The sequence below is a fragment of the Pristiophorus japonicus genome, chromosome 3, assembly GCF_044704955.1.
Source record: "Pristiophorus japonicus isolate sPriJap1 chromosome 3, sPriJap1.hap1, whole genome shotgun sequence".
Taxonomy (NCBI): Eukaryota; Metazoa; Chordata; class Chondrichthyes; family Pristiophoridae; genus Pristiophorus; species Pristiophorus japonicus.
The window spans coordinates 126,513,651-126,529,839 of record NC_091979.1 but is presented as its reverse complement, the minus strand read 5'-3'; positions in this window follow the sequence as shown (position 1 = coordinate 126,529,839).

Sequence of the window (16,189 nt, the reverse complement as noted above, 5' to 3'; positions counted from 1 at the left end):
GGCCTACCCGATCCAACCGCTTTAGTACTTCCTCCAAATTACGGAGATGGGAGTCGGTGTCCCTGTCCGTGATAAGTATGTCGTCTTGAAATACAACCGTCCCCGGGATGGACTTGAGCAGACTCTCCATGTTGCGCTGGAATATGGCAGCTGCCGACCTGATGCCAAATGGGCATCGATTGTACATGAAAAGGCCTCGATGTGTATTGATGGTGGTGAGTAGCTTGGATTCCTCGGTCAATTCTTGCGTCATATACGCAGATGTGAGGTCTAATTTTGAGAAAAGTTTACCTCCAGCCAATGTGGCAAATAAGTCCTCCGCTCTGGGCAGCGGGTACTGGTCCTGTAGGGAGACTCTGTTTATGGTAGATTTGTAGTCCCCACAGATTCGTACGGATCCATCAGGCTTCATTACTGGGACGATGGGACTTGCTCAGTCGCTAAATTCCACAGGTGATATAATGCCTTCCCGCAGAAGCCTGTCTCGTTCGTGTTCAATCTTTTCCCTCATCACATAGGGTACAGCTCTGGCCTTGTGATGGACCGGTCTAGCATCCTGTGTGATGTAGATTTTGACTTTGGCCCCTTTGAAAGTGCCCACACCTGGCTGAAAGAGATGTTCAAATCGCTTTATAACTGTTGAGCAGGAGGTCCGTTCCTCTAATGACATGGCATGGACATCATCCCATTTCCAGTTTAGTTTTGCCAGCCAGCTTCTCCCCAGAAGTGCTGGAGGGTCTCCGGGGACAATCCACAGGGGAAGTCGGTTTACTATCCCTTTGTGTGTGACAGAGAGCATGGTGCTGCCAAGGACTGGTATGATTTCTTTGGTATAGGTCCTTAGTGTGGTGTTGACCCTTGTGAGTTTTGGTCTGTCTCTTTTATGCGGCCACAGTTGTTCAAATTGTTGAGCGCCCATGAGAGATTGACTCGCTCCCATATCCAGCTCCATGTTGACAGATATCCCGTTGAGTAGGACCCTCATCATTATAGGAGGCGTCCTGTTGTAGGAGCAGCGGCCATTGATCGTGTTGACCCGCTGTACACCGGTGTCCCGGGTACTGTCCCCACCATCTTCTGGTCCGCTTTCCGACCCATCTGATTCGTATACCAGCCGAGCTGCCGTTTTTTTGCATATGCGGGCCAAATGCCCTGTATATTCACAATTTCTGCAAACAGCCGGCTGAAATCGACATCCCCTTGCCGAGTGCCTACCCCCACACCTCCAGCACAGACCTGTTCCATTGTTCAAAGAGTTTCCAAAGAATGAGCTGCGTCTGGCTGATCTCTCTTGAGCTTCTCTCAGTTTGTAGTTGATTGCTCGCATTGTGGGTTGATGAGGTGTGAACGGCCATTCCTGTGGCCCTTGATGGCTTCTGCCTGCTGTCGAGAACCTGTTCTCCCGGTTTTGTCTGTGTGTGGGGGTAGCAGCTTGTTTAGTGCTGTGAACTTCTTGTTCCGATATTTCGTTAGTTGTCGTACCTGCATTGTAAATCAACCTCGTTTCTTCTTCCCCTACCAAGAATGTCTGTGCAACCAGTGCTGCTGCCACTAAGGTCAGGTTCTTGGTCTCTATGAGCTTTCGGAATATGCCTGCGTGGCCTATTCCTTCAATGAAAAAGTCTCTCAGCATTTCTCTCCTCAGTTCATCGGAGAACTCACATAAACTAGCCAACCTTCGAAGTTCTGCCACGAAGTCGGGTATGCTCTGGCCCACACAGCGCCTGTAGTTGTAGAACCTGTGTCTGGCCATGTGTAGGCTGCTCACTGGCTTCAGGTGGTCTCTTACCAGTGTGCTCAATTCTTCAAAAGACTTGCTTGCTGGTTTCTCGGGTGCCAACAGATCCTTCATTAAAGTGTATGTTTTCGAGCCACAGCTGGTCAAGAGATGGGCTCTTCTCTTGTCTGCCTTATCGTTGCCTAACCAGTCTTTAGTTACAAAGCTTTACTGGAGCCTTTCAATAAAGTCCTCCCAAATGTCTCCCGCGTTGTACTTTTCATCTGATCCGTTTTTCGCCATTCTGTGGATTCTGTAATCCCGTAACCCGTCGCCACTGTAAAGTCCTGTCCCCTCAGTACAGATTCACACGAGGCATGTAGTGAAGTCAAGGTCACTCTGGACCTGCATCTTTATTTCACAGCTCTGGAATGCTGCACTTGCCTGAGATCTGTCCTTATATACCTGTCTCTTGCAAGTGCACCCCTGGTGGTAAGGTATGCTGGTGGTTACAGGTCATATCTTATTACAGTCATGTATAGCATGTTAGGATACAGTTATATATAATAATGTAAGATATATTACAGCTAACTAAAGAAATAAAGAACGGTAACCAATTAAAAACAAGGGCATACAAAGTGGCTAAAACTAGTGGGAGGACAGAAGACTGGGAAGCTTTTAAAAGCCAGCAAAAAGTGACTAAAAAAATGATTAAGAAAGGGAAGATAGATTATGAAAGTAAACTCGCGCAAAATATAAAATCAGATAGCAAGAGTTTCTATAGGTATATAAAAAGGAAAAAGGTGCGAAAATAAATGTTGGTCCCTTCGAGGACGAGATCGGGGAATTAGTAATGGGGAACATGGTGATGACAGAAACTCTGAACAAATATTTTGTATCAGTCTTTACGGTAGAGGACACCAACAATATTCCGACAGTGGATAGTCAAGAGGCTATAGGGGGGTAGGAACTTAACACAATCACAATCACTAAGGAGGTGGTACTCAGTGGGTCTAAAGGCAGATAAATCCCCTGGACCTGATGGCTTGCATCCTAGGTTTTTAAGAAAAGTAGCGGCAGGGATTGGTTGTAATTTACCAAAATTCCCTGGATTCCCCAGATTGTAAAACTGCAAATGTAACACCCCTATTTAAAAAAGAAGGCAGACAAAAAGTAGGAAACTGGTATAGACCAGTTAGCCTAACATCTGTGGTTGGGAAAATGTTGGAGTCCATTATTAAAGAAGCAGTCACAGGACATTTGGAAAAGCAAAATTCGGTCAGGCAGAGTCAACATGGATTTAAAAGGGAAGTCATGTTTGACAAATTTTCTGGAGTTCTTTGAGGATATAACGAACAGGGTGAATAAAGGAGAACCAGTGGATGTGGTGTATTTAGACTTCCAGAAGGCATTTGACAAGGTGCCACATAAAAGGTTACTTCACAAGATAAAAGTTCATGGGGTTGGGGCTAATATATTAGCATGGATAGAGGATTGGCTCACTAACAGAGAACAGAGAGTCGGGATAAGTGGTTCATTCTCTGGTTGGCAACCAGTAACTAGTGGGGTGCCGCAGGGATCAATGCTGAGACGCCAACTATTTACATTCTATATTAACGACTTGGAAGAAGGGATGAGTGTAACGTAGCCAAGTTTGCTGACGATACAAAGATGGGAGGAAAAGCAATATGTGAGGAGGACAGACAAAATCTGCAAAAGGACAGACAGGCTAAATGAGTGGGCAAAAATTTGGCAGATGGAGTATAATGTTGGAAAGTGTGAGGTCATGCACTTTGGCAGAAAAAAAAATCAAACAGCAAGTTATTATTTAAATGGAGAAAGATTGCAAAGTACTGCAGTACAGCGAGACCTGAGGGGTACTTGTGCATGAAACACAAAAGGATAGTATGCAGGTACAGCAGGTGATCAGGAAGGCCAATGGTATCTTGGCCTTTATTGCAAAGGGGATGGAGTACAAAAGCAGGGAAGTCTTGCTATAGCTGTACAGGGTATTGGTGAGGCCACACCTGGAATACTGCGTGCAGTTTTGGTTTCCATATTTATGAAAGGATATCCTTGCTTTGGAGGCAGTTCAAAGAAGGTTCATTCGGTTGATTCTGGGGATGAGGGGGTTGACTTATGAGGAAAGGTTGAGTAGGTTGGGCCTCTACTCATTGGAATTCAGAAGAATAAGAGGTGATCTTATCGAAACGTATAAGATTATGAGGGGGCTTGACAAGGTGGATGCAGAGAGGATGTTTCCACTGATGGGGGAGACTAGAACTAGAGGGCATGATCTTAGAGTAAGAGACCGCCCATTTAAAACAGAGATGAGGAGAAATTTCTTCTCTCAGAGGGTTGTAAATCTGTGGAATTTGCTGCCTCAGAGTGCTGTGGAAGCTGGGACATTGAATAAATTTAAGATGGAAATATACGGTTTCTTGAACGATAAGGGGACAAGGGGTTATGGGGAGCGGGCGGGGAAGTGGAGCTGATTCCATGATCAGATCAGTCATGATCTTATTGAATGGCGGAGCAGGCTCGAGGGGCCGTATGGCCTAATCCTGTTCCTATTTCTTCTGTTCTTATGTTCTTAATGTTGCCAATAAATCTCTGATTAACTGCAGTGCCTCTCAAATGGCAGCAAGTTAAGCTTGGGAGGCAAGTGAAGACAGTTATCACCACATATTTGTGGGCCTTAATGCTGAGAAGTTAGAAATTTATCCATTTATCACACATTTAATTTCAATTTTTGCACATATTTTTTAAGTTGTTAAAAGTGGCAGAAATCTTAAAATAAAAGATTCTAAAAAAAAAAGTGGTGGAGCTTTTTTCTAGTATCTATTGTATTCTAGTAATAGCAAAATTGATAATTGAATAATGTAAACATAGTCAATATATTTGTATCACAATCTTTGTGCTGTAACTAAATCTAAATATCAAAAATAGATCTGTTGAAGTGCAGGTAACAAAAGTACAACCAGCAGAGCGCAATCTATCACTAATGCTAATAGAGATTTTTTGCATAATGGTACTCAAAAGGGTACCGTTCTGGTCACACAGAGCCCCACCCTCCACTGAAAAACAGCAAAGCACCAGTAGTGGCACCACATCAGAAGGAGTTCGCTCATCCCTTCTTCTCCATGGTGGGGCAGAAATACTGCATTACCACAATGAGGGTAGATGGGATAAAGTAGGTAACAATAAGGTAAGTTCCAGGCCTGCTGCCGCACCTCCCCTTTAATTTTCACCCTGCGAGCAGCCTATGGCTCAGTATGCACCCCACGACGTGGAGTTGGACGCTACCAGTACAAACGGGGTGCTACCTGTTACCGACGCCACAAAACTCCCACAGAATTTCACGGGAGTCGGTAGTGGCACCACGCCCAGGCAAAAAGCCATTTGTGCCCATTAGCACCCCCAGGGCATGAATACGAGGTGCAAACGAATGTTTCCCCCAAAGTCTCCTCACCAACTGCTACTGCTTTTGAACAATGATGATGTGGAGAAGCTATGTTGCAGAGGACTATTAACCACGGTGTGAAGATTGGCGGGGGGGGCGGGGAGGTGTGGGCAGCGATGAGGCAAAAGACGCTTAGTATGTGGTGAGTGAGCCTAAATGCACTGCATTGTTCCACAACTGAACAGCAGAGTGTGAGAGCAGATGAGCGTAAAATGGAGGCATTTCTCCCCAGATACAGCTGGTTTATTAATGTACTTCAGTGAATGAAACCTGCTGTCCTTATATGTTCTGGCCTCGATGTGATTCCAGTCCCACACCAATGTGGTTGACACTTAACTGCCCTCTGAAGTGGCCTCGCATGTCACTCAGTTGTATCACACCACTAAGATGGCTCACCACCATCTTTTCAGGAGAATTAGGGATGCGCAAAAGATGCCTGCCTTGTCAGCAACTCCCACATCCTGAGAATGAAAATAAAAGAGTCAGTGTAGATTATGCATTCAATCTCTAGAGGGGATCTTGAATCCACAATGTTCTAACCCACAGGCAAAAGTGGCATTAAGTGAGCGAAACTGACACATTTGAAATATATAGATGAAGAATAAAGATCTGACATACATGGAAACGATTCCTCTGTTATATTATTGATAGATCAGCCAGAAAAGTGTTTTAAACTCATCTCTTAATTCAAAGTTTCTTAATTCAAAGTTGCTTAATTCAAATGATCTGATAGTTTGACCTTTTTAAGTACTAAATTCCCACTTTGTTGTGTTATTTGTATTGCTCAATGCAAATTATTAGATAATTCATACTTTTTAACAGTAAAAAATGACTTAAATTATCTGGCTTAGACTGTATTTTTGGAGCACCTTACTCACATTGGCTGTGTCCATAATTGAAGGAATTAAAGGAGTGTTTTGTGTAACAAATTCTACTACTGTATCACTACTATGGTAGTAATATTGTTGCACTAAGAAACAAATTCTGCTTCCTTCCGTTTATTAAATGAATTTGGAAAGTTAGTGTATTTACCAAAAGTATCATTTTCAGTATGCTCGTTATTTTTCCTCAGTTGAGCATGCAAGAATTTGTTGTCTTAGTTCTTTATTGAAAGATATATATATTACTTTCTGAGAAGTTAATACCTCGCTGGTAGCTGAAATGTCACTGCTTTCGTGCATACACCCTTTGAAGTAACACTGTCAACAAAATTCAACATTGTAATGGGTGTTGTTTGACAGATAAGTTAAAAGATTGCGGTTTCACAACAGATTCAATTTGTAAGATGATGCACATCCCTGCCAATTACTGTGCCAGGAACTAACACTTGAATGCATCTACAGTGTGTTCACACGATGTTAAAAAACTGACAATGCATGCTATAAAAGTTTAGCAATTTGCAAAACAAAACTTTAGATTATCTTTATGTTTGGAATGGTATTAGTGAAAAATTAAAAACTATAAAATGGGTACGATATGCCTAGTGGTTGCGGTACTGGACAAGCGACTCAGATGTCCAGAGCTCAAATCTCACCATGGCATGTTGTGAAATTGAAATTAATAAGTCTGGTAATTAGTGGTGCAACACAAGGAAAATAATCATGAAAACTTTTAGATTGATGTAAAAACCCAATTTGTTTACTTATTTCCTTCAGGGAATGGAGTCAGTTCCAATCCCATTGGCAACTACTTGTAAACCGTCACTAAAAGGTTCAGTAAGAGGAAGAAAATTGAATGACCAGGCATCATGTCAGGATAAAATGAAGGCAATTTCAGCAAAGTCCTCCTTATTAATATCTGGGACAACTGTCCCACAGATTTGTAAAGCAACAAACTAACATAATCATATTTGCTCAATCGAACAGTCTGAAAAGTACTTCATTGGCTGTCCGGTGGTCATGAAAGGCCCGATTTAATTAATAAATTTTTCTTTCTTTCTTTCAACATCCTAGACTCCTCCAGTACTTAGTCCTTCTCCATCTGTTGATATTCTTTGGCTCACTGACAGAACAATAACAATTGCATTAATATAGCACCAATAATATTGTAAAACATCCCGAGGCGCTTCACAGGAGCATTATCAGTCAAACTTTGACACCGAGCCACATAAGGAGATATTAGGCTAAGTGAAAAAAAGCTTGGTCACAGAGCTAGGTTTTAAGGATCATCTTATGGGAGGAGAGAGAGGTTTAGGGAGGGAATTCCACAGCTTAGGATCTAGACATCTGAAGGCATGGCCGCTAATGGTGGGGTGAAAGAAATCGGGGTTACACACAAGAGACCAGAATTGGAGGAACGCAGAGTTCTCGGAGTGTTGTAGGACTGGAGGAGGTTATTCTCTAGTACTCCTGGACAGGATGTAAGAAAAAGTTTGTTGTTTGAAAGGCAATAACCCTCTCACCACTAGCCTTCAACCTATCTCTCATTCTGTCACAATCTTTCTTGTCTTTGCCATTTTATCATTGGTACATGGTCAACTTTCCTTTGAACTTTGTTCCCTTAGTCTATCTGAGCTCCAAATTCATCATCCTTCATGCTCTTCCCCATTATGACACCTCATAGGTGTTAAAATCAAGCCTCATCACACAGCCTATCATTTGAACTAATTTGGAATGACTTTCAACTTCCTCCCAAACTGAGTGGTGGAGAATGCCAATGCTAAAAGTACTCTTTCCAGGACATCGAAGCAAAACCGCAAGAAATGTCATATCCTAAAAAAAGTTGCTATGGCATGAATCCTATTCACATCTCTCTTACTCCTTGCACAGCCCTAAACCATTCTATCATAGGCCCAGCACTACCAAGCCTTTCAATACCTTTCCTCCAATCACAGCAGCACATTTCAATGCTCATTCCTTTGCTTGCACGTGCACACTCAACACCTGCCACTGCTCTAATAACTGCTGCCTCCTGGAAATGGCTCAGACCTTAAACAATTATTTTGCTTCAGTCTTCACAGTGGAAGACACAAAAACCATGCCAAAAATTGCTGGTCACGGGAATGTGGGAAGGGAGGACCTTGAGACAATTACTATCACTAGGGGCGTAGTGCTGGACAGGCTAATAGATCTCAAGGTAGACAAGTCCCATGGTCCTGATGAAATGCATCCCAGGGTATTAAAGGAGATGGCAGAAGTTATAGCAGATGCCTTCGTTATAATCTACCAAAATTCTCTGGACTCTGGGGAGGTACCAGCGGATTGGAAAGCAGCTAATGTAATGCCTCTGTTTAAAAAAGGGGGCAGACAAAAGGCAGGTAACTATAGGCCGGTTAGTTTAACATCTGTAGTGGGGAAAATGCTTGAAGCTATCATTAAGGAAGAAATAGCGGGACATCTAGATAGGAATAGTGCAATCAAGCAGACGCAACATGGATTCATGAAGGGGAAATCATGTTTAACTAATTTACTGGAATTCTTTGAGGATATAACGAGCATGGTGGATAAAGATGTACTGATGGATGTGGTGTTCTTAGATTTCCAAAAGGCATTCGTTAAGGTGCCACACAAAAGGTTACTGCAGAAGATAAAGGTACACGGAGTCAGAGGAAATGTATTAGCATGGATCGAGAATTGGCTGGCTAACAGAAAGCAGAGAGTCGGGATAAATGGGTCCTTTTCGGGTTGGAAAGTGGTGTGCCACAGGGATCGGTGCTGGGACCACAATTGTTTGCAATATACATAGATGACCTGGAAGAGGGGACAGAGTGTAGTGCAACAAAATTTGCAGATGACACAAAGATTAGTGGGAAAGCGGGTTGTGTAGAGGACACAGAGAGGCTGCAAAGAGATTTAGATAGGTTAAGCGAATGAGCTAAGGTTTGGCAGATGGAATACAATGTCGGAAAATGTGAGGTCATCCACCTTGGAAGAAAAAACAGTAAAAGGGAATATTATTTGAATGGGGAGAAATTACAACATGCTGCGGTGCAGAGGGACCTGGGGGTCCTTGTGCATGAATCGCAAAAAATTAGTTTGCAGGTGCAGCTGGTAATCAGGAAGGCGAATGGAATGTTGGCCTTCATTGCGAGAGGGATGGAATACAAAAGCAGGGAGGTCCGGCTGCAACTGTACAGGGTATTGGTGAGGCCGCACCTGGAGTACTGCATGCAGTTTTGGTCACCTTACTTAAGGAAGGATATACTAGCTTTGGAGGGGGTACAGAGACGATTCACTAGGCTGATTCCGGAGATGAGGGGGTTACCTTATGATGATAGATTGAGTAGACTGGGTCTTTACTCGTTGGAGTTCAGAAGGATGAGGGGTGATCTTATAGAAACATTTAAAATAATGAAAGGGATAGACAAGATAGAGGCAGAGAGGTTGTTTCCACTGGTCGGGGAAACTAGAACTAGGGGGCACAGCCTCAAACTATGGGGGAGACAATTTAAAACCGAGTTGAGAAGGAATTTCTTCTCCCAGAGAGTTGTGAATCTGTGGAATTCTCTGCCCAGGGAAGCAGTTGAGGCTAGCTCATTGAATATATTCAAATCACATTTAGATAGATTTTTAACCAATAAGGGAATTAAGGGTTATGGGGAGCGGGCGGGTAAGTGGAGCTGAGTCCACGGCCAGATCAGCCATGATCTTGTTGCGTGGCAGAGCAGGTTCGAGAGGCTAGATGGCCTACTCCTGTTCCTAATTCTTATGTTCTTATGTTCTTCCCATGCCTGCTGCTGTGTTAGTGGGAGTGTGGGGGGTGGGCTGATCCCCAACCCTGGGGGAGTGCAATCCTGGTGAGGAGGTTTCGATTCCTGACTCCAGGAAGGTCCGTTCCCGAGGGGTGGGGTCCGATCCCCGACCCAGTGGGGGTGGTCTGATTCCCAACGCCAGGTGTTTGGATGGGGGAGGATCTGATGGGAGGGGTTTCCAATGACAGCAAAGAAGGTGAGCTTTGATGGCTGGGGGAAGCGCTTGTGCTGCTCCTGGTCCACAAGCAGTCGTGCAAAGGCACTTACCTTCTCGCCGAAGCTGTCCTCACCTCCTTCAAGGCTGAGGAAACCTGGCTGGCCAGGGTTTAACCTGTAAGACAAGTGTTATAAGAAGTCTCTGGTCCAGGCAGAATGATAGGCTCAATACGACAGCTGTCTCCAAAGTGTCAGCTCACAAAAATCACCAAGCCGGCGCACTAGTGGTCAAAATGAATAGTCCAGTGTTTTACTTGGGAGCAGCTGCTGATCCTTTTAAATTGCGCTATAAATGATGCTATCCCAACTAGTCCTAGCCGCAGGAATAAAAACAGCAAATGCTGGAAATCTCAGCGGGTCAGGCGGCATGTGTGGAGAGAAACAGAGTTAACATTTCAGGTCAAATACCCTTCATCAAAGCTGGCGAAAGTTCAAAATGAACAGATTCTTAAGGGGCACTGAAAGGGGTAGGGGATTGTCTATGATAGGGCGGAAGACAGGAGAGATTTGAGAGACAAAAGAATTGAAGGGCCAACTTGAGATGGTAATGGCAGAATTTAGAAAAAGATGAGTCTAGATACGGTGTGAATGGCAGAATAATTACCAGCTGCCTTAGGAAACAGTGAGAGAAAGAAAATACATAAGGACGGGGTGGGGGGGTGGTTAAAAAAAAAAGGAGGAAAGAGAGCAAAATATGCCATCATCATCATAGGCAGTCCCTCGAAACGAGGATGATTTACTTCCACACCAAAAAAGGATGAGTTCACAGGTGTTTCAATTAAGGACCTAATATTCCAGATCCCGAACTACATCTTGCCATTACCATTTCAAGTTGGCCCTTCAATTCTTTTGTCTCTCAAATCTCTCCTGTCTTCCGCCCTATCATAGACATTCCCCTACCCCTTTCAGTGCCCCTTAAGAATCTGTTCATTTTGAACTTTCGCCAGCTTTGATGAAGGGTATTTGACCTGAAATGTTAACTCTGTTTCTCTCCACACATGAAGGGTGGAAGATGCCTGTGCGTGGATTTTTTTAATGTGTGGTGGCCATTGCACCCCAGTCACCACACGGGCTTGACAGAGCTAGCTCTTGGTCCAGTGGCAAGGATTACCCAAGACGACTGGAGACCAGCTCTGCTGCACAGACCTAGTGCGCACATATATCGCAGTGCGAGCTGGCCCGTGCTACCCCTGGGCTCTCACCTCTTCTGGGCCCTGTGGAAATGTATTTGCATCTAAGTTGATACCATACGGTATTTGTGTGCCCCTTGCAATATATTACAAGAGGGAGTCCTGGTCCTTCCAGAACTTTCTGCATAAAATCAGTCAGCTTGCGTAAACAGCTAAACCTGGTTGGAGATGGCTGATGGCCAGCAGACAGCTAGGTGACAAGTCATGCTGAGACAAGCACCCCCCGCCCCCCCCCCCCCCACCATGGTGCTCTCCTATTGTCTACACGACAAGAGTTCCATGTCACCCCACCCTTTTCTATGTACTCAAACCACCAGCCACTGTCTCTTGTAGAGACCTCATCCTTTTGATGTAAACGATAAACTGACCAGGAAATTGAACAATCCTGACACAATACAAGACAGGTGATAGCCCATTACCTCATTCTCATGGAGTAATGGCCGGCTGGCCAACTGATAACCCTGACAAAAGGAAATATCTGTAAACCATGTCAGGACCAGGATATAGTAATTAACTCTTTATCTGTATTCACTGACTGTGAGACAGAGCAATACACAGGGAGAGGCCATAACTTGGGTTTTACTGTATAAATATCTTGTGAAACTGTACCATTGCGGAGGTGTTCACTTAGCCCTTGACTGAGTGTGACCTGCCCCTTGCTAGCAAGTAAATTAAAGAAACTTCTGCCGGAGCTGAAAGTGTCGGAGTCATTCTTTTCGGAGGTCGAGATTTCGACAGCCCCGAACTCTCGCCTCTCCTGGGCCCTGATCACATCCCTCTACGAACTCTTGCCACTCCTTCGCCCCGACCTCGCCACTCCTGCTCTGGTTGCCCACACTGCAGTCAGCCATCGCCCTCCTGCAGCAGCACGCGCTACTCCCTGCAGTGGTATGCTGCTGCACGCTGCTCCCTCTAATGGCCCCGGCCTGCTGATGGTCTTGCAGGCCGGGACCGCACCGATTTCTGGGCCAGGCCGCTGCACGCTGCTCCCTCTAATGGCCCCTGCCTGTTGATGCCATAGAAACATTGTTTCAACTGAAACAGGCACAGGACCCTCATTAGCATGGATTTATTAGGCTAATGCTGGTTTCAAGTGGACACACTGGACACCTAAAACGAGGCCTGCTTCAAATCAAGGTTAGGCAATTCTCAAACATGAAATGGGAGGGAAAATTTATGATTCTATTTTTGGGAGTCTAGCTTCCTGGTTCATTGTGTAAATGGGGCATCCAGCAGTTGAAAATCACCCTCATTTTTCCCCAGTCCTGGCCAAAATTTGTCTCTCAATCAACATAACAAAAACAGAATATCTGGTCATTTTCATATTGCTGTGTGGGAGCTTGCTGTGCACAAATTGGCTGCTGTGTTTCCCACATTACAACAGTGGGAACACTCCAAAAGTACTTCATTCGATGTAAAGTGCTTTGAGACGTCCGGTGGTCGTGAAAAGCACTATATAAATGTAAGTCTTTCTTTATTCTTTCAAAGCTCTAGACTATTAACCTAATGATCTCTTTCTTACCTCTTGCAATATTCAGGCTTTTAAATCTCATGCTTGGCATTCCAAAATCACTGATTTACCTCTGCTCAATCTTAGTGCTGTCCTACACTATGGTCCTTGGACATTCATCTTGATTTCTCAACAATAAAAGAAACAGAAGGTGAGTAAAGTAATACCATTTACAATATTTAAAGTCTAGAATTCTAGGTAGGAGGATTATTATCATGAATGTGGTTACCCTTGCTGCGCTATCTCTGAATATATCCATATTATATGGTTTACATATTAAAAGTGTGACTCGTGAAACATGTTTTAATAGGTCCATTTTATCTGATTCTCACCAACTTTCATTTCTGTGAGTTGTCTTAAGTTTCATTGAAAAAGTTGTACTCAATTAAGTGAAAACTGCAAATCTATAGGAAATATAAAAGCTCGATCAACTCCATGTAAAAACAGCTGAAGTAAACAGATTCATGTATACATATAAAAAACTAAATAGAGAAAAAAAATGAAAAGGGAGTCTAAAAAAATTAATAATGCAGGTGGAAACAAACAGTCAAAAACTTATTTTTGGCTCATATCTTCTGCTCTCATAACTTAGAAAAGTGTACTACTTATATTGTTCTCAGTATGCATACACTAATAAGAAAATAATTTTGAGACATGAATTTTCTGAGAATTTCCACTTCGATTATCTTTACACGTCCCACCCATAATATATACACATGGGCTGCATTAAAATAGATACAATTAAGCTTAAACGTGTGTACATACCAAAGTGTGAAACCTCCCCAATTGTTTAGTTCACAGATGCATTTGTTTTGCTAACACGACGTACAAGATGTTTGTGTGAATGATCACTATATCAATCATCTCACATCTTAACACTTTAACTAGTAAGATGGGGATCTGTACTTGGGTGTTGTCTTGTCATTTTTTTGGGTGCTGGCAAACAGGTTGGATACTTCAAACATGTGTTTTCATTGCACATCACTTACTTCGTTATTCTCACTGCTTTTTAATCTTTTAATTGCCGCAGTAAATTGATCTCGCCCAGTTTTCACCTCTTTTCAGTTTTTAAAAAAATCTGAAGGGTTACACCCAAAACATAAACGTGCCTTTTCTCTTTACAGATGTTGATGGTCTGTTTTGTATTTGTATTATTTCAAATTTCCAGCATTTGCAACTTTTCTTTTTTTTTACTTTCAAAAATCTGTTTGGGTATTCCGCCAAATCCCACCCCAACCCCCTGCCCCTCTCTCCCTCTCACTAACATTTTACGATCCTATCTGGCTACAGGCGTGGTGCTGGAGGACTAGAGGACTTCTAATGTTGTACCGTTGTTTAAAAAAGGAGAAAGGGATAGACTGAGTAATTACAGACCGGTCCAATTTTTGGAAAAAATTCTGAGGGGCTGTATTAATTGCTATTTAGAAAGGCACAGATTAATCAAGGACAGTCAGCATCAATTTGTTAAGCGAAGGTCATGTCTGATTAACTGGATTACATTTTTTGAGGGGGTAACAAGGGGGGTCGATAAGGTAAACGTGTTTGATGCAGTCTACATGGATTTTAGCAAGGTTTTTGACAAGTGTCCACATGGCAGGTTAGTCAGAAAAGTAAAAGCCCATGGGATCTAAGGAAAAGTGGCAAGTTGGAACCAAAGTTGTCTCAGTGGCAGGAAGCAAGCTTGGGATAGACACTTGGGAGTATGATAGTATAGCTATTACTAAGACATGGCTGAAAGAAGGGCAGGTGTGGCAGCTCAACATTCCTGGTTGCAGGGTTTTCAGACGGGATACAGAGGGGAGTAAAAAAGGAGGGGGTAGCAATATTGATTAAAGAAACAATGACAGCTGCAAGGAGGGATGATATGTTGGAAGGGTCATCAAATGAAGCCATATGGGCCGAATTGAAGAACAAAAAAGGGGCGATCACACTGCTGGGAGTGTACCATAGACTCCCAAACAGTCAGAGGGAGATAGAAGAGCAAATATGTAGGCAAATTTCTGAGAAGTGCAAAAACTATAGGGCAGTAATATTAGGGGATTTCAACCATCCTACTATTAACTGGGATAAAATTAGTGTGAAAGGTATAAAGGGTGCAGGATTCCTAAAATGCAATCAGGAGAATTTTTTAGCTGGTATGTAGCAAGCCCAGCAAGGGAGGGATGGTTCTGGACTTAGTTCAAAGGAATGAAGCTGGGCAGGTGGAAGGGGTCAGCATTTTGGTGCTAGTGATCATAATTCAGTTAGATTTAGGGTAGTTATGGAAAAGGACAAAGATTGACCAGGAATAAAAGTTGTCAACTGGGGAAAAGCCAATTTTGATAAGCTGAGAAGTGATTTAGCCATTGTGGACTGGAAACAGCTACTTGAAGGTAAATCAGTGTCAGATTGCGGTAATTACAGAGGAGTTTCCCTGTTGTCTGCCACAGGGAAAGTCATCGCAAGAATCCTCCTCAATCGCCTTCTCCCTGTGGCTGAAGAGATCCTCCCACAGTCGCAATGTGGATTCCGCCCACTAAGGGGAACAATGGACATGATCTTCACCATGCGTCAAATTCAAGAGAAATGCAGGGAACAACACCAACCTCCGTACATGGCCTTCTTTGACCTCACAAAGGCCTTCGACACTATTAACCGGGAGAGATTATGGAGTGTCCTCCTCAAATTCGGCTGCCCTCAGAAGTTTGTCACCAATCTCTGCCTGCTCCACGATGACATGCAAGCTATGACCCTGACCAACGGATCCACCACAGACCCAATTCATGTATGGACTGGGGTCAAGCAAGGCTGTGTCATCGCAGCAATGCTCTTCTCGATCTTCACCCTAGGTGAAGATCTTCACCCTAGGTGAGGGGTTCATCATCTGTATCTCATCACCAGTTGTTATGTCTTGACTGAAGAGTCAGACTAGATACTGCAAGCTCAAAGTAAGTGTGACCATAGTCCTTTATTACAGATCTCAGAGTGCCTCTCCAGCCTGTGAGGCCTCTTATGTACAGGTGCACCCAAAGGATTGTGGGATCCCTCAGGACTCCAAGGGATAAGTCCTCTGGTGGTTAGACATGGTAATTACAGGTTTACATACATAACAGAGTGCACGACAACCCAGGCACCCCACCCACCCGTCTCTTCAACCACCGTCTGCCCCACCTGTGACAGAGACTGTTGGTCCCGCATCGGACGCTTTAGTCACCTGAGAACTCATTTATAGTGTGGAAGCAAGTCATCCTCGACTCCGAGGGACTGCCTAAGAAGAAAGGAGTGTCAGAGCTGTGGGAGGCATTCAAGGAGGCGATCCAGAGTGTTCAGAGCAAATATGTTCCCTTAAAGAAAAAGGGTGGGACTAACAAATCTAGAGCCCCCTGGATGTCAAGGGACATATAGGGTAGGATAAAGAAAAATA